The sequence below is a fragment of the Echeneis naucrates genome, chromosome 18, assembly GCF_900963305.1.
Source record: "Echeneis naucrates chromosome 18, fEcheNa1.1, whole genome shotgun sequence".
Lineage (NCBI taxonomy): Eukaryota > Metazoa > Chordata > Actinopteri > Carangiformes > Echeneidae > Echeneis > Echeneis naucrates.
In genome coordinates, this window is record NC_042528.1 from 12,462,683 (window position 1) to 12,482,449 (window position 19,767).

Below are 19,767 nucleotides of genomic sequence, written 5' to 3' on the forward strand. Positions count from 1 at the left end.
AGTGTCACCCTCAGCTCAGCAGGAGCCCAAAGAGAAGGTTATTAAAAAAATACCAAAAATAACTGGCAGGGTGTACCAGAGGGGTGTGTATAAGCTGAACTGATTGCCAGTGAGTGGAGACACATCCCAGTGCTACTGAACACAGAGTATGGCCTCATTTCATCTCTGATGCCACATCTTTTTTCCTCACACAACCTTTATTCATCTCTCGTTTCTTGCCCTGTCATGTGAAGCTGTGAGGGATCCTCACTTGAACATAAACCAGGAAGGAACCGCTCAGAAAAAAGCAGGAAGCTTTCAGTGAACAGCCCACATGGTGGGCTTGGCCATGTGATTCAGCAACAGGCGCAGTCTGTGTTGGTGTGCGCGCGTTTGTCCGTGAGAGAAAAATACACAGTATCTGCATTGCAAATCATCCAGCACCAGAGCTGCCAACTATAAAAAGAAAACTAAACAAAAACAGGACCAAAAGAGAGTGCTGCAGTTTCCATCTGAACCACAATAATGACACCACAACACATATTACAGCCGTATGCTGAAATTTATGAGAATTATAATGACAAATATAATAAAATCCCACCTCCGGTGGTTTCAAGGTTTTTTGTTTCTGTGGGAATTGATGCAGAAGAATGAAAAACCAAATAATGACTGTAGACATGACATATGGGAGGAGAGAAATGTCAGAACATGGGCACATTACATGGATAGTTGATGAAACAGTGAGATAACCAGGTGAGAATATTATATATTCATGGGGTGCTGTGAGAATGCCAGAACACAGGCAGTCTTCTGCTGGCTTGTACCATGAAGTAGGATAGGAGGTTGTTCAGGTATCTTCAGGTTTAGCTCGGGGTCGCTAATTAAAATCACAACGGATCAATTAACTTCAGAGGATACGATAAGAACCCAGCCGCCGGAGTGCCGACCAATAGGAACCCGTGTCGGGCTCCTATTTGAGGGGCACCAATGCTGGGGCATGAACTCAGACAAGGGTGGTTAATTTTAATAACATGTTTAAAAGTAAGACTGTAAAATTAAAGCTTTATATCAGCGATTGTGAATCACCAAATGTTTCAGTTCATGATAAAAGTTTATCAAAACAAACAACTTGGGCAGCATGTTGTCGCCCCACAACAAGGAGGTCACAGTTTCGGTACCCGGCATGGGGCCTTTCTGCGTGGAGTTTGCATGTTCTCCCCCGTGCCTGCATGGATTTCCTCTGGCTACTCTTGTTTCCTCCCACTGTCCAAAGAAATGCATGTTTGGGTTTTCTGTGATACACAGTACATAAAACAGACCTGGCGGCACAGATTTTTTTTAAATTACAGAGAATCTCACTCTGCTGAAATGCTAGAATGCTATGGTTTGTTTATCAGATCATCAAGGAAGTCTCTAGTTCTCTCAAATAGCCAGCCTGCTAGTAAGCTGCCAGCAAATGCCACTTATATTACCTGCTAGAACTAGCCGCCCCGGGATGTATCCTGACTAACGTTACACAGTAACAGTGGGTCTTAGCCTAGCAAAACTCTTTGTAATTTATTTTACACATGGAGGTGGTAAGGTAGGCAGTGGGTAGCACTTGCAGGAAGATGGTTCATGGTTCTAAACCCAGACCTCTCGCTCCGAAGTTTGCATGTTCTCCCGGTGTGGGTTCTGTCCACGTTCTCCAGCTTCCTCCCACATTCCAAACACATGCACGTTAGTTTAATTGGTGACTTTAATTGCTATGGTTGACACTTAAAGGCCAGGTCCTTGACTTCCTCAAGCCCTTTTCACCATAATCTTAGAAAGCAATTCTCTATAGTCACTGTCAGTAATGTCAAATATGCACAAGTCTTGAAAACAATCACACCTTGCTCTGATCTGACTCCAATCGGTAACCGCTAGGTCAGTTCATGGGTAGACGATGGGGAACATGACAGGCCTGCAGCATTACAGTGAGGCAGACTATCATAAAAAGCTTTATTTCAAAAGGTACAGATGACATGGTCTGAAGAGGTGGATAATGGATGAGAGCGAGCCCATAAAGCCCCCAAAGAGAGATCACAGAAGCTTGTGATGTGGGTCATACTCCTTCCCTCTCGCTCTCTCTGAGTTTAGGATCAGGCTGTAGGTGAGTTGGTGTGGGAAAGTATGTGCAAATTTAAATTACAATTAAATATAAAAGAGACCTTTTAAATGGAAATGGAAAAAAAAAAAGTGAAGTACAGTACTGATGATTGGCATTTCAACTGATGATGTCACCACTTGCTGGTCCTAATGCTGTTTTATTCTTTTTTCTTTTGTTTATCTTTCATTATTTTCTGTGTGAAACAAGTAGGCCAACATACTGTAGCTATTTGCTATACATACAATCTAAACATAAAATGCAGCCTATAGACCACAGACCAAATCTTCAGTATTATTTTAGCAGCTTCCCATTCATAACCTCTTTCCTATTTATTTCTTTTTTTTTTATATTCAAATTTAAAATTATTATAATTTAGTAAAATTAGAGATAATAGATGGTGGCTGCTACACAATGGATGCTAACTACAGTGAGATATATTCATATTGCCTAGCCAATTAAGATCTTTATTATTTGTGTTCCACTGTAGAGTGTAAGGTAATTTTGTTGCGTTCTGTTGTGCAATTACAACAAAAGAATTCTAATCTTAATTGGCCAAGAAATTTAACTAAATCTTGACTGAAAGGCCATATCAACTTTGCCTTGTATAAATTCATGTGCACAGTGGCCTGGTCCCTGAGGAAGGCTGCTCCTCTACATGCTTGATTTGATGCATATGTGCTTATGAAACATCATATTTCACTCCTACTTTTCTCAGGATCACAATCACAGAGAAGCCGTTTAAACTAGCAGGTAAGCAAGAGAGGTGCGCTGCAAGCTATCCCCTTAATGTTAGCCTGCTGTTATTTGCTGACATCAAACAATCAAGTCTGATCGCATTTTCGGACACACAATTCCTTTCTCTTTTTTGTAAGGCAACTAGTTTTGTATGAGGTATTTTACGGACTTGTGTGATTGGGCTTAACCTGGCTGTGAAAAACATGTAAAAAAAAAAAAAAAAACGGAGTATACTGTGATGACCTTGGAGCTTTTTCTAATCTGAAGCCTTGCATGACTAATATTTATTTATTTTATTTAATTTTATTTTGGACCCTCATTAGCGGACATAACTCAAGCAGCACTACTGTCATTTACTCTGGCCTCTCACCAACTGCACCAGTGAAAGCGGGGTGGGGATACAGACCCTGGTTCGGGTAGGGGGCATGAAAGTATAGAGGGTGCAGGAGGTGGAGGACAAGCTACACTAGACCTGTACCTAGACAGTCCTATAATCAAACCAATACAGGCCAACTCACCTGGACTAATCGCTTGGTCTCAAAGAGGCTCAAACAGACCACACCCTCCACTTAAATACACTTCCTCTTCCTGGATTTCTTCCTCTGCTTCTCCCTAGAGTCTGTCTATCTTAAGAGCACCTCCTGCTGGGCCCCCAGCTACTATTACTTCTTCTAATCCAAATCCACTGACTGGATCTTACTGCCTAATCTGACATTCCTTGTCTATTTTCCTCACACTCTGTCCCCTTCCTCCTAACTCCCTCAACAAAGCAACAGCAGATCTTGCTACAAACCCTCTACATCCTACATTCACTGGACAAATCCTAACCTTCATAGAGCTGCATACCTGAGCTTTGGCACAGTCAGCTCAATGAAATATACTCTCTTTCTACTCCTAGGCCACAAAATTATATCAGGCCTTAGCTTTGTACAAACTATTTCTTGGGGAACAACAAGCTTTCCTCCTAAATCTACCTCCATCTCCCAGTCACTGGCATCCACTAAGCTGCCTTGCCTCCTTGTTATCTTATTAACTTTCCCTCCTTCTTGAACAAACTGAATTGCAACTCTCAGCTAAGCTTTTTAAAACCTGGTTATGTCGCCACATATATCGGCCTTGTGAGAGACTAACTTTAAAACCGGACAAGATGTGCTTTAGAGTTGCTGTACCTGAACACAACAAACATAGCGGGTCTCCATTTACCCAGAGTTTTAGGCTCTGGGGAGTTGGCAATACATCATATGTTGCCCCTATCAAAAATCTAATACTACTTTCCTCCATACTCCACAGCTCTTTCCAACTAAGCTTTTTCTTCTCTCCACCTTCCCGGTTCTACCACTGTCCCTGCTTAGTCTGAGCCACTGCCCTTGCCTTCCTTAATATTTCCTCCTGTCTACGAACCTGCTCCACAACTAGCTTCCTCTTTTCTTTGGGACTTGCTCTACGCCACACCAGTTTGCCTGGGCCAATCCCCAAGCCTCCCCGGCCTATCTGTACATTGCCCACAATCTCTGTATGCCTAAGATAGCCAATCTTAGGCATTTTGCTTCCATTTTCTCCCCTACGTTGGGTTTGGAACCACCTTACTAACTACCACACCTTTACTCCCAGATAACAGGAGCTCTGTCCTAAACTTAGTACATTTAAACTCCTCCACTAGACTAGATACTGGGAGCTGAAGTATGCTGTGCTTAAACATCTCGGAACATCTCGGAACACTGAGCCACTTCGTAATGTAAAAGCTTACTAGTCTTTCCATTTCCTCTGCAGCACATATTGGAATCTCATATACCGACAGTGACCACATCAACCTGGGATACAGACCCTGGTTCGGGTAGGGGAGAGAATTTAAAGAAAACACAAGAAACATGTGTGACAAAAAATGGACCAGACTCAGTGATTACCTTCCTAGCAACAGACTTTCGCCCTGGTCTATGTGTCCTACAGACAATATCCAACTAGGCCAGTGAGTGGTGATAACTATCATGTCTTTGGGGTCATCAGGTGGGAACCTCCTTTCGTCTGTGTTTCATCTAGTTAGGCCCACAACCCCTCCAGGAGGCTAGACCGTGAACACTGGTGTCCCAGAGTCACCCCCTAATGTCAGCCATCACCACTCCTCACACAAAGACAACTATCTCAATCAGCACCACTGTCAACTGCTCTAACCTCTCACCAACTGCACCAGTGAAAGTGGGGTGGGGATACAGACCCTGGTTCGGGTAGGGGGGAGAAATAGAAGAGGTGGAGATAAAAGTAGCGATGGGATACAGACCCTGGTTCGGGTAGGGGGGATGAAAGTATAGAGGGTGCAAGAGGTGGAGGCAATACAAGCTACACTAGCAGATTCAGCAACTAAACTCACCTGAACAGTCCTATACGCAAACAAAACCAACACACCAGCCCAGGCCAACTCACCTGGACTAACTGCATGGTGTCAAAGAGGCTCAAACAGGCCACAACCTCCACTTAAATACACTTCCCCTTCCTGGATTTCTTCCTCTGCTTCTCACTAGAGTGTGACATTTCCTTCACTTTCTCCTAACTCCTTCAACAAAGCAACAGCAGATCTTGTTACAAACCCTCTACATCCTACTTCCACTGAACAAATCCTAACCTTCCATCCTCGCTGCTCAGCATTCTTACCTAGATCTGCATACCTGAGCTTTTTCCTTTCATATGCTTCTTCAACTGAATCCTGCCACAGCACAGTCAGCTCTATGAAATATACTTTCTTTCTACTCTTAGACCACAAAATTATTTCAGGCCTTAGCTTAGAAATAGAAGAGGTGGAGATAAAAGTAGGGATGGGATACAGACCCTGGTTCGGGTAGGGGGCAATACATATATTAAAAAAATATTTATGAGTTCGATTGAATAGCTTCAGTGAACAATTATTTTCTTGAAGCTATTTTTGCATGGCCACTTTGCAGAGATGTGTGTCATGTGTATTGCTGTATAAAATGGTTTATATAATAAACTTGCCTTGTCTAGCATATTTTTTCTATAATGGAAACAGTGAGCTACACAGCCATGTCCTGTCAGGACAGATTTCCTTGCATTAACAAAACAATTTTATTTGTGCATTTGTAACCTAAATGTGTAGACTGAGTTGATCGGTAAGGGCTCAGGACATTTGTTGCTACTGTTTTCAATATTATCAATCACACATCCTAGAAGGCTCACTAGAGTCTCAATGTGAGGGTGGATGTGAAATATTGATACTATAAATGCAACCACTTCCAGATTACAGATTGGACATACTGAGACACATTAGAGACAGGCCACACATATCCACACACTGCCAGCTGTTTGAAGAGAGTGGGAGTCACTGAAATCATGCAACTGAGACATCATTATAAACTGGCTTTATGACTTTATGACGTTTTTTTTTTTCTTTATCACTGTCATCCTCCACTTTTTCCCATCTCTGATTGCAATTTATCATTTGAACTCTCAGATATGGGTTTTGTAGCTGTCACATGAGGCCGTATTCAAATATTAGCCAAGTCCAAAATAATAACCAAAACCATGATAACATACAACAGACAATGAGCATTATTTGAAAACAGGCTTGGTAAAAAAAAGGTTGAAAACATAGACTGGTTCATGCGTGGCCCCATGTGTGTACTATAAACACCTATTTTTAGAGATGCATGAAAATTAGGGATGCAACAACATTCAATACTTCATTGAACCTTTCAATACACAAAGGCAAACAACAGTATTTCGGTACGTTTCAGCCCATCACAAAACTTTTTCAAAACTTGGTACAGCATATGATGTGCGATTAGATGCACTTGGAGCAGACACAGTAGGGAGAGTAGCACTGCTCCGTTCGTGCTGCCTTCAGAGCCAATCAGAAGTTCCTGAATTTCCCAGGAGCCAACCACTGCGAATGTTGGAAAAGAGAGTCAAGAGTAAACCTTGAGCAAACATAACAAGTGTTTGCTCAAGGTTTGGGGAGGCATCGTCCTCTTACAAGTCCACGGTACGGGATGATTTTGGACTTACGATGACAACGGAAAAATGACAAAGCAAAAAACAAAAATCACAGTGTGTAAGCATTGCTTTGCAGGTTGTAATAAGGTTTGTTTAATTATTTTGAATTGATGCTGCACTTAATGTCATGTTTACATCTGTTGATTGTATTTGTAGCAGTTAAGTAGTTTCTGTGAGTGGGTTAAAATGTTGTTTATTTTTATTAGATACTAAACCTTCTATTTGATATTGCCTGTTTTTGATAAAGAGCAAGTAAGTGCTCCCTTTTTATGACACATTTGTGGTTTGACTACATCTGTGCTAATCTTATATTCCATTTGTAACAGTTAAGTATTTTCTAATTATGGTGGCTACAATAATGTTTGCTGTTTATTACATCCCTTATGAAAATATTTCCATTTCAGTCTGCAGACCTGTAGGCACAAGTATATCCAATGTGATCCAATTCTGTGATCCTCCTGTACATCAAGCCACTGAGTGATTTTATCATGATTTGGCCCAGATCTTAAGCATAATTTATTTTATAGTCCATTTAGAAAAATAAAACACAAAAGATATTAAAGAAAACCCAAACAAAACAAATAATAACCTCTGCATACTCTGACAGCATTAACTAAGTGACAAAACATGTTTAATGTTTGCACACTTACACTGATGCTGGGGTTTATGATTAGTGATCCCCAAGGAAGCACAACACGATGCAAATCACTGTTCAAAACAGTTTCCCTGCAGTATTTTCCAGAGAATTAACAGCAGTGAAAACCATTAGTCTGACCCACATTCAGGTTCCTAGTTTGAAACTCCTTGATGAAAACATGACACGCAACGTGAGTTTGGAGTGTTCATCTGGGTAATAGGTTTGTTCACTGGAGAGCAGGTGAAACTTTGGGGGACTGAGTGTAGAAAAGGAAGAGAGCTGCAGCATAGGAAAGGAAAAAAATTGGCAACAGTGGCCACAAATAAATTGGAGGCACATTATAATAACAGCAATCCCACCTCTGCACACATGCATACGCACACCAAAGAGAAAGTGATGTGATAAATAATTCAAAGATGCCTGTTGATCTGTGTCTCTCTCCCTTTCACTGCTCAGCAGTAATTTGATCTCAGTTTAAAGTTCAGTTATCTCAAGGTAGCAGCACACACTCCCATGATGTATTTCAACAACAAAGGACGACAAATCCTGCTTCCTCCTGTCACCAAAAATAGCTAGCAACATATTTTTGAGGCATTAAAGCTATTGTTCATATATTATAAGTTCCTTCCATAACATAATCTTAGAGGTCATTTGTATGAGCACATTAACACAACCCATAGTTAGTTGTCATTGTTGGGGGGGCTGCTGTTTATGTTTATGAGGGGGGACTCTGGGTCTGTAAAGGGAAGCCAATGCTCAGGTGTCTCAAACCTGAATTCCATGTAATGACCATCAGGATGCAACTCCACCGGATGTAAAAAAAAAAATAAATAAATAAAATAAATTGGTTTGTACTAAAGTCTATAGGAAAATGGCCAATGAATAACCAAGTGATGTATGCCTTTTTGGGCTGATTCAAGGCCAATATACAGATGTGAATCCTCACACTTTTCTACAACGGAACAGCAAAGGTAGCCAAGATGCTTACAGCCATATGATTGGATGGGTAAGGCAAATGATAGGGGGAAAAAGTGATACGAAACAAAAAAAATTACTTCCAAAAAAGCTTACAAAAAATTAGATGGAAAAAAGGAAAATGTAAAAAAATAAAGTAAAATTGGGAGCACTAGAGCATGACAAACAGGAAACACAAAGAGAAACTGGAGAAACTGGAGAACTACAGGATAAGAACAAACAGACTGAAGAGAAAGAAAGCAAGTCAATTAATAAGGCTCAAAAGGGAAGTAGTTTCAAAATAAAACATGAAATAAAACAAAAGTCCTAATCAAGACTCCCAAATAATGAAAGATGGGAGCAAGGACACAACATATTTATTTGTCTCCTCCGAACGTTTATATTTCTATTTCTAATTTCAGTTTGTCCCTGGTGTCAATGGGACACTTGAATCTGGAATTGGTAAATCTGTCAAATTAAACTAAATACAATTTATAAGAAAGCAATAAACAAATAACAATGAAATAAATTGTCAATCCATAAAATCTGCAAACATTTGTTAAATTGGTTTAAGAATTATTATTATTATTAAATAATATTATTTCATCGTTCACACTGACAGTAACTGAACACAATAACCTACAGACAATTATGCATGACTTACAGCAAATAATGAAGTTAATCATGACAATAGACAGAAAGAAAACCACAACAGATGCTTGCAATCTGATCCCAAAAAGAATCACATGGACGGTTTTCCTGCGTTGTCAGCTCACCTGCAGTTATGCAGTCAACATACCCCAGCTGCATAAACACAGCTTTTAACCAGGAATGTCAACATCTGAGAAGACCATGTTCCTCATAGAACTCTGAAAATGGGATTTTTCTACAGTTTTTAGTCTTAGTTGTGATGTATATTATATACATAATATATATTATATTATAATAACAATGACAGTAAAATAACCCTATAAGCATCATTAAACACATGGAGGGGGCTAATTGAAGACATCAGGTAATCAAATGTGCAAAGTCTTTGGACTCTGGAAGGGAGTGGCAAACACTCACTGAGTAGGCTGGAGTTTGAACATAGAATTGACGAGGCATCAGTGCTAACAAAGCTCTGCTCCGATAACCCTAACAAATCTTTTACATCCCAAGATTCTGAAGATTTCTTACCCTAACTCTAAGAGCAAGTTGTTGCCCACAAACTGGAAAAAAAGAATACTCCTCTGATTTAATAATTGTTTTCACACCACTTGCCTGTCAGCTAGCTAATCAGTTTATATTCTAAGTGCCAGGTGAGGACAGTGCCCAAAGTCTTAAGATGACTCACTTAATAGGGGCTCCATGCTGAAAGCTGAAGCTCTGAAGTACGACAGGAAGAATTAATAAAATATGATCCCCAGGATGATAAGAAGAAAGCAACTGGAAGGGGTTATAATTTCTTATGGAAAAAAATCACATCTTTTGTTGCAGTTTTAGACTGCTAATAAATTATTTTGTTGTTGTTGCTTTTGAGTGAAACAGAATCATTTTTTCCACAAGTCATAGCAAATAACTATCCTGGTAAAATACATGACACTATATTAACTGCACAACAGCTCATCTGACTGAGTCAGCATATTGTTATTGTCATATTTTTGTGAGCAGTGATCTCAATGTATCCCTCAGTCCAATCATCTACATTGCTTTGTTATGCAGCTTAATGGTGGGGTGGAGCCAGTCCCAACTGACATAGGGTAAGGGTGGGGCACAAGCTGCAAATGTTGCTAGTCTATCATCAGGGCTTATATCTAAAAACAGTAAAAATTAATGCGCACATGTAGAATGTGGGAGGACGCTGGATGGAACCCACGCAGCACAGGGAGACCACGCAAGTCCTCGAGAGAAGCCTAGGCCGACAGGCTGAACCTGGGCCAAGAGTTCAAACCCAGAGGCTTTGTGCTGCGAGGGAACAGTCCTAAATGCACCATCATACCACCATACCAACAAACTGACAATGACATAGTGACAATGCAGAATCCTGTAGTTTTCCTCTCCTGACTGATTGTCTGGATTGTATCTGAAGCATAGGAGACAGGACAGAACTTCAGTCTTAGGGAGTTATAGAAAACAGCTTCAAGTGTGCGCACACACAATACAGATATAATGCTGTGCTGTTTCTGGAAGGAGCTGCTGTACTCCTGTCTCAATATTTTGTCTCAACGCTCTTAAACTTACTGTGGATCTTGACAAATCTGTGTGCGTTGTATGTTTACTTGCTACTGCTGCCTCTTGCAGCAGTACTTAATGCACAGGTTTAGGCTCCACGTGTCTTTTCTAACAGACCTAAGAAAAGCAAAAGGTTAGTCAGCGTGACAAGCTAACCATAACTAACCATTGGTAAAAGATTAGCCTCAATAATCTAACAGGAAAATCACACCCACAAAAATGACAGAAACAATAGGTACAGTGGCTGGTAGCCAAGCAAGCTTCCAGAGACAATACCCTGCTATGTGGCTACGAAAGGGCATGATGAGATTGAATCCATGGACAAATATCACATCCAATTGAGTCTTGCTTTTCTTTAATTTAGCTGCCCTGTTTGCCCAGACAGCAAACTACTGTTATGACATAATTCATATTCATCTTTTGACCTTCCATCTGTTGTGAGACATGAATTTGCACAATACTGATGATAGAGTTTATGCAGTTTATGCTGATTTCATTTGCGAAAAGGGATAAGAATCTTATATATTCTACACACTGTAATGGCAAGTTTGCATGACTGTTGAATATTATTGTTTTCAATCCACAAATACCAGCGATGAGGATGTGAACTCTATGGAGTCACATAGGATAAACAGCATGCCAGCCCAGCCTTTATCAAAGACCCACGTAAAATTGCAACAGGCTGCTGGGAAATGTCACAAGGCCACGCCATGTAGCAGCTTTAATTACCACTGTGTGTATGTGTGTGTGGGTCTGTGCAAGCACACCCCAATGCAGAGGCTTAGCACCAGTGAGGTCAGCCAGCATTTATCCCAGTAAGAAGAGCTGTGGTGTCAGCCTAATTCCAGTCTGGATCAGTCCAACAGTTGTGTCCTCTGTTATTTCATTCAGATCTGCTGAGGCACGACTGCAGCAGCAAAACGAGGAAGGCTGATACTGATGGAGTGACAGCAAAACACAACATAAAGTGAAATACACAGCACAACAAGCTTAAAAGTAGAAAAGTAGCCCTGAAGCCAGTTCAATCCTTGGTCTTGCTGGTTTACCGTCACTCAGTCCTACTTTACTGGGACACACATTTAATGTTCCAAATAAACCACTTGCCTTATTTCCTACCTTGACGAAACAAAATACCTGCTGTTTACTTTCTGTGAGCATTTGTAAAGATCTCGAACTTGCCCTGACAGCTTACTGGGATGCAATAATAACATACAATTATTATTATGATATTATTTTTTTTTTTTAAGACCCATCCACTGTGAGCAATCATTATCGACTTTTAATAATGGACTGAGTTCTGGACTGGTTCAATACAGCCAATTACAAGATGTATATCTCTACATTCATGACATCCACACTGGAAAAAAGGCATCAAAGATTGTATAGCGTTACAAATGACTGAGAACGACTGGGGAAAGTTTCTCTATAAATAGAGTGATGGTAACCAAGATACATCACTCCCTCTTTTGAATAGAATATAAAGACTTGTATAGTTTGTATTTTGAAGATTTACTAATATTGCTATCATTACTGATGTAATTATGTTTGTGTGTTAAGTACAGAGTGAAGACAGTGCTGAGTAAGCCTATCTTACATAAAGACTGGAGGCCATCAAAACTAGCTTGGAAATTACTCATATAAGTCTTTAAAGATCAGTTGACCTTTCCTTTCACATCTTTATCAAACACAGAAACACACTGAACATGAATATGACTTGAATTTTTTTAATCATTTCACATTAAATATTTGCAACAGCCAATTGAGTTTACAAAATTATAGGAATGATGGGCAATGACTAATTAAAATGATCTTCAGCTATGGTTTTAAAAAGAAACTATTACTTATAATGCATTGCTGATCCTGCATCCTGTCCAGTAGTTAACTGCTGACCCATTATATATACTAATGTAGCCCGTGATTGGTTGGCATCAGTATGGCCTTTCTCTTCTCACCCTATTGTCTCCAGTACAAACACATTGTCAAACACTGGTGGAAACATATAAATCGCCATCTTTGACATGCAGGACAGCACATAACCACCCTGGAGGTACGTGGCTTTCAGTGCAACACTCCTAACTTATGACAGCAGAGAGCAAGAAAGAAACAGCATTAGTTGTAGTGTTGTGGTATGTACTGTGGTATAATTTCATAGAATGTGTTGACAAGAGAAAAATTGAGTTAATAGATGGGTAGTCTAGCAGAGCATAAAGACTGAAGGCCAATGGAAACAGCTAGCTTTGGAGTATAAATACTCTTCATGAACCCCAAAAATGTCCTTCAATAGAGTTAAATGTTAAATAACCACACCCTGATGCCATTTCAGCTTTGAACAGACAGACATGACAGTGGAGTGGATCTGTTCATTAAATTCTTGGAAAGAATGTGAAGAAGCTCCCAATCTTGAACAGTTATTTAAAATTTAGAATTGGGTGAGTATCAAGACAGTTTTTCAAATAACATTTATTGAGAAATGGTCCTTTATATCTACAATATATGTGTCATGTGCAAGTAGAAGCTCGGTTTGGATCCTGAGGTCAACTCAAGCTTTTTCTGCCTTACCATTAATCAAGTTTTCCCTCATTGTCTCAATGTTAGACTCATCTGAGTCAATCAATGTTTATCTGCTGAGGAGATACCTATGAAACACAAAGCCTTTGGATGCACATTCAGCAATTCAGCGAGCATTGATATATTTTTTATGTAATTGAAGGAATGCAGACTGGCCTGCAGATCAACTTTATGTCTCAGAGGGTGTGTCCACCATGCCAAGCCTGTTCTGTGAAGTTTATTTAAGCACAGCTCCAAAAAACCTGCAACCATGTATACTCTGTCAAACTCATGTGGCACTGAACAACACACCTGAAAATACAGATATCAGTTTTCTCTTCAAAGATTGTTTTGGTCCTTTTTTTGAGATAGCATGATCAGAACTGAGGTGCTTCAGTTTTAACTGTGACAGATACAGATAAAATTTTCACGATCAGAGAAACAATTTATCAGCTCTTGCCTACATTAGATAAAAATCTCCTACTGAATACAGCAACTCCTGAGTCAGCTGCAACGCCTCTTTAACATCTGGGATCATTCTCACCTCTGAATCTCTCAGAGCTAGCTTCTATAGTTTCATCATCCAGACCGTCAACCTGTCTATTAGACCCAGTACCAACTAGCCTCTTTAAAGAGATCTTTTATTTAACTGAGCCGTTCATTCTAGATTTGATTAATCTGACTTTATTTCTGGGTCATGTACCTCAGGCACTTAAGACCGCGGTCATCAAACCCCAGCTTAAAATGCCTCATCTTGATCGAGATGTTTTGGCAAACTATAGACCCATATCAAACCTCCCATTTATTTCTAAAATCATCGAGAAAGCAGTAGCAAAACAACTACACGACCATCTGGATGGGAACAGTTTGTTTGAACAGTTTCAGTCAGGATTTAGAGCCCATTATGACACAGAACAAGCGCTGGTTAAAGTCTCCAATGACATTCTAATGGCTTCAGACAATGGATCAGCCTCCATACTTCTCCTTCTAGATCTTAGTGCTGCATTCGACACCATAGATCATAATATTTTACTACAGAAACTGGAACATGAAATTGGAATTAAAGGAACTGCACTAAGGTGGTTCAAATCCTACTTATCAGATAGACGTCAGTTTGTTCATGTTAACAACAGCTCCTCCTCATGTACTGTAGTCAGTCATGGAGTCCCGCAGGGTTCGGTACTTGGACCAATCCCCTTTACGCTTTATCTGCTTCCTCTTTGCAACATTATCAGGAAACACAGCATCAACTTCCACTGCTATGCAGACGACACTTAGCTGTACCTATCAATGAAGCCAAATGAAGTCACTCAGATAGTCAGACTGCAGACATGTCTTGAAGACATAAAAGTCTGGATGACTGGAAATTTTTTACTTCTCAACTCTGACAAAACAGACGTTACTGTACTCGGCCCTAAGCACCTCAGAAAAATACTATCTAATCATCTCATCAGTCTGGACAGCATCACTTTGGCTTCCAGCTCCACTGTAAGAAACCTTGGAGTCATTTTTGACCAGGACATGTCCTTTGTTCCTCACATAAAACAAGTTAGTTGGGCAGCTTTCTTCCACCTGAGAAACATTAGGAAAATCAGAAACATCCTTTCTCAGGATGATGCAGAAAAACTAGTCCATGCATTTGTAACTTCTAGGCTGGACTACTGTAACTCATTACTATCTGGATGTCCAAACAAATCTCTAAAAGGCTTTCAGCTGATTCAGAACGCTGCTGCACGAATATTAACAGGAACAGGAAGAGATCATAGCTCTCCTGTGTTAGCTGCTCTTCATTGGCTGCCAGTAAAATATAGAGTAGAATTCAAAATCCTTCTTTTAACATATAAACCTCTTAATGGCCAAGCTCCATCGTATCTCAGAGAGCTCATAGTTCCTTACTGTCCTAGTAGGCCACTGCGCTCTCTAGATGGAGGTTTACCTGTGGTTCCTAGAGTCTCCAAGACTAAATCTGGAGGCAGTTCTTTCAGTTATCAGGCTCCTCTTCTATGGAACCAACTTCCAGTATCAGTCCGTGGGGCGGACTCTTTAGCAATTTTCAAGACCAGGCTTAAAACTTTCCTGTATGACAGAGCTTATAGTTAAAAAGTTAAAGTCCTCTACTCTTTAGCTATGCTGCTGTAGGCCTAGGCTACTTGGGGAAGGACTGAGCTTCTCTCTCTCTCTCTCTGTCTGTCTCTCCCTGTCACCCTCTCTCCCTCCCTCTCACTCGCTCTCCCTTCCTCCCCTCTTGCATGCGCTTATTAGAACCATCCTTTTTAAAAAACACAGTTTCACCCAGTTCTACGCATTTATACTGCATTTACTAAGCATGTTCTGCCAAAGTCTCTGTCTCTCCCAGTTCCTCTCCTCTCTCTCCCGGTCCTCATCCTGCAGGTGATGACCCATCCCATGTTCCTGCAACCCCTGCTGGTCCCATATCTTCATGAATTCTGTACTACAACTCCATGAACTTCATGCAGCAACATGTTCCTGCCGATACACCCCCCCCCCAAATGCCTATCTCACTCTCTCTCTCTTTCTCTCTCTCCCACTTTCAACCCAACCGATTGAGGCAGATCGCCGCCCTCCCTGAGCCTGGTTCTGCTCAAGGTTTCTGCCTGTTAAAGGAAGTTTTTCCTTGGCACTGTCGCCAAGTGCTTGTTCATCGGGGGATCTGTTGGGTCTGTTGGGTCTCTTTAAATAATTTGAAAAAGAGTTAAAAAAGAGTTTGGTCTAGACCTGCTCTATATGTAAAGTGCCTTGATGTAACTTTGTTATGATTTGGCGCTATACAAATAAATCTGATTTGATTTGATTTGATCTGAGTCCCATTGGGTGACAAAGAAAATACCAAGATCAGGACTAACAGTCTCAAGATGTCTATGGTGTGATTTTGTCAGCATAATGTTAACTGAATGGCTGTTCATATGAACTAAAGAGACAGCCAGCTCACTTGTGGCTGTCCAGTGGTATCATACAGTGGAGCTAGTTCCCTCCCAAACTGCCTTTAACAAGTGTTAACATGACATACAGAGGATGCACAAACTGAGAACAGCCAAGTCCAACATGCAATTTACAAATTACTGACTGAAATAACATGAAGTGGTGACAGCTCACACTGGAGATATGGTGACGATGAGAAGCTAAGGCTGCTAAAGGCACAAAAAAAGGAGACTAAGTTCCGTCGAAGCAATTTTATTCGTTTCCTCTCTCAGTTCACAGTTGTCTGCTGATGAATTTCTCCTGTGTCTTTACTCTCTGACAAACTGCAGTACTCTCATATGGATCATCTACTGATGAGCTTTATTTATAATTTGGCTCAGTACCATTGCCATGCCATCAGTACAATTTACTTTATTTTTTTAGTGCTGATATATTCCTGTGTTGTTGCACAGTTGCTATATGCACACAATGTTAGGGGTTATTATAAAACCGCTTGTTGTTCTGTCAGGAAACATAAAACGCCACCAAAAGCTATTTAAAAAAATTTCAAATTAGCAAATTACAGAAACACTGTAGCACAAACACTATTTTGTTTGGTTTATTGATCTGAGCGAACTAAATGAAAACTTAGTCTTATATTGATATTAAGTGATATTTTTAAAGAACTTAAAATGCTGAGTTTTTATGGTGGCTTAATTCCATTAGCCCACTTGTACCACTTTGAAAAATTGATAAACAATAATGCAGCTGTTACGACTCACAAAACCACAAAACTGAGACTGGAAGCAGTGTTTTTGCCCAAAGCTCATTGGTGTCCCAGAATGGGCTGTGATACAAGAAAACGTTGTGCTAGTTCGCAACAAACCTAACTTAACCGTGTTGGCTTTGCAATTGCATAAATGATACACAAATTTAGAGATGAATTAATAATTGAAATAGTAAGTATAGTATGTATTGTCTATAATATAGTATGAAAGTATTTCTTATTATTAACTGGAAAATTAAATTAAATTAAGATGAAAGGGCCTTTGCTGCCATTTTGATTTGTATTCAGGCTTTGAGATATCTCAGCTGAAGCTGAAATTGTGTGTTGAAGTAACAATCTTTTTATATAACCTTGTACAAAATATAAATTTCTGACTTGGGGCCATTTCTGGTCAGCAGTCCATGGTGAGAAGCTGTGATTTGGATGTCCCTAAGGTCCTTCAGCAGGTCCCTGTGGGCTACCTAGCTAAATGTCAACTCATGTAACATCAGTGTTAAGTTGAGTCATAGATAAGAATGACCACAGCTTCGAGTGATTTTTTTTTTAGCAATAACACAACTTTGAAACCTTTGAATTTCACTGACTACGATTTCTCATCAGATCCTTATGCATCAGTCTCTCCATGACGTTTTATTTACAACCACACCCCATTCTCTGACAGCCTGAGCTGCAGAACTTATTCTCTGTAGCACTAAGTACATATATTTATTGACATGTAAAACAAACAGCTCAGTGTTGCCACAGGACTTGACAGGACATAGGCTCTTGTTACATATGTTGAGTTTTCCTCTGGGACAAAGCTAGTTGTGACAGCAGCCCGCCACGAGTCAGGCCTGCTGCAGACAACACACATGCCTCTTTACACCAGGAGTGACTGCAAAGCAACATGATGAAAATAACAACCAAACCCACTGTGGGGGTCTCTACGGCTTATCTAATTCGTTTCAATTAAAGGATGCAAAGACAGCTGATATGGTGGTACTTTCAAGATGATGAGTTTAGTATATAGTTTCCACATAGCAGAATATTATAGTGACGCCACAGCAGGTGAAAAAAAAATGTATATATTAGGACAAAGCAACCACAGACTCATTACTGATCATTGCAGTTAAATTGGAGCCCTACGGGGATTTTATTGATATTATTGGGATTGCTCCTTATGCTATTAACATGAATGTGCACATAAAGCTTCCACTATAAAAGAAACGCTCTTACCAGTGCTGCTCATGGTACCAGTCAGACGTCTTCTCCTGACAGATGACACACAGTAAATAAGCCACTATCCACATTGAAGGTACATAGATGATGCCAGCAGCCGCAGGACAGACCACAGTGGCAGCCAGCAGGGTGAATGAGCTTCTCTGCAGGGGGAGTGTTGCAGAGATCCGGGCTGTCCCTGGCTGCTGAGGCCGCAGAGAGGTTCTGAAAACAGCCGCACTGTCAAGACAATGTCCCGCATACACTGCAGGGCTGCGCTGCCTCTCCACACAGCAGACAGTGCAGATTGGGTGTGGGAACACTATGAGGAGACGCCAAAACAAGCTACACTGAAGAGTTAGAGAGGTTCCGATGAGACGTTTCAAAATAAGAGTCTTCCTAAAGGCGTGTTCATTGTAAAAGGAGCAGAAACATCTCAGGGTCGTTTCATTAAAAGCTTTACATTGGGCTGGCAACTTAGATTAAAAAAAAAAAAAAAAAATCATGATTAAGAAAATATTGACTGTTTAAACATGTTTAAAAGCATATGGGATAGGCATTCATATGGAATTATATTTGAGATCTTAAAAATACACTACAGGAATCAGTTTCCTCCCAACAGTTAAGATACAATTTATAATATGAATAAACGACGCATTGTTAATTTAAACAATGTAGTTGATTAGGAGTTAGCGATTGATAATCAAAGTCGAAGGAGTTGTAATAAAATATATTTCATATTGGCAAATGCACATGGAAACATCATTGCTGGCCGACTGGAGCTGTTAGGCTACTGAGCATTCATCACGAAATACAAAGCCTGTCTTTATTTTGTATTTTAGTGGAATACTTTTTAGGCAAAACAACATCGGTCCATTGGCAACAGCTAATTTATATAATTTATTATCCTGCAAACTCTGACTCCGAGTTTGATAAATATTACAAAAATATTAAATAAATCAATGCAGTGAAATAGGTATTTAAGAACAAAACATAGTCATTTTGACTGGAATTTTATTAGGCACGCCCACACACTAATGCCAAACGCTTGGAAATAAACTATGTGCTTTTATTTTGAAGGCAAATGTCCCCAAGCTCTGGTCTTATGTCATCTATCAGAGGGCTTCTTATCTCTGCTTTGCTCCAGCATCCAACAAGCCGCCCTTGAACGGAATCCGCGGGCCGCTGTTGGCGCGTGATACATGGGAAATGTAGTCATGAAGAATGAACTTACCACCCTAATGAGAAACGCGCTGCTGATTTGGGGCTACAGGACTCTTAAGTGCAAACTGCCATGAGAAAGAGGCAGCCAAAACAGACGGCCAATACCCACGGTATTATTATTTAACACTAGAGACTTTTACTTAAGTTCAACTCAAATTAATGTATTGTTGTGATCAATTCACAAGTGTAATAATGAACTTTGGCTGTTAAAAATGACAAAATAAGTTAAATTATAAGGTTATAAAATAAATTAAGTAATAAGCCGCTCAAAGTCAAAAATTTACTAAACAAAAAAACGTAATAAACATGATTTATTTGACTTACAAAATATTCATTTTAATTATAATGTGTTGCTCCCAAAATACTAAAAAATAACATTCATGTTGCAAGTAACTCCCAAATATATCACCGACTGATGGGGGAGCACTGGCTTTGTAATGG

At 40.0% G+C, this 19,767-nt stretch overlaps 1 protein-coding gene across 1 annotated transcript in view; it reads right to left on the reverse strand.

Annotated features, from left to right (window-relative positions):
- Positions 1 to 18,409, reverse strand: part of ablim2 (actin binding LIM protein family, member 2) — an 81,125-nt gene extending 62,716 nt beyond the window's left edge. Inside the window, exon 1 of the transcript XR_003842157.1 lies at positions 18,121 to 18,409. The gene's annotated coding sequence lies outside the window, so the exon portion shown is untranslated. The remainder of the gene's footprint in view (positions 1 to 18,120) is intronic.
- Between the last annotated feature and the right edge of the window lie 1,358 nt (positions 18,410 to 19,767).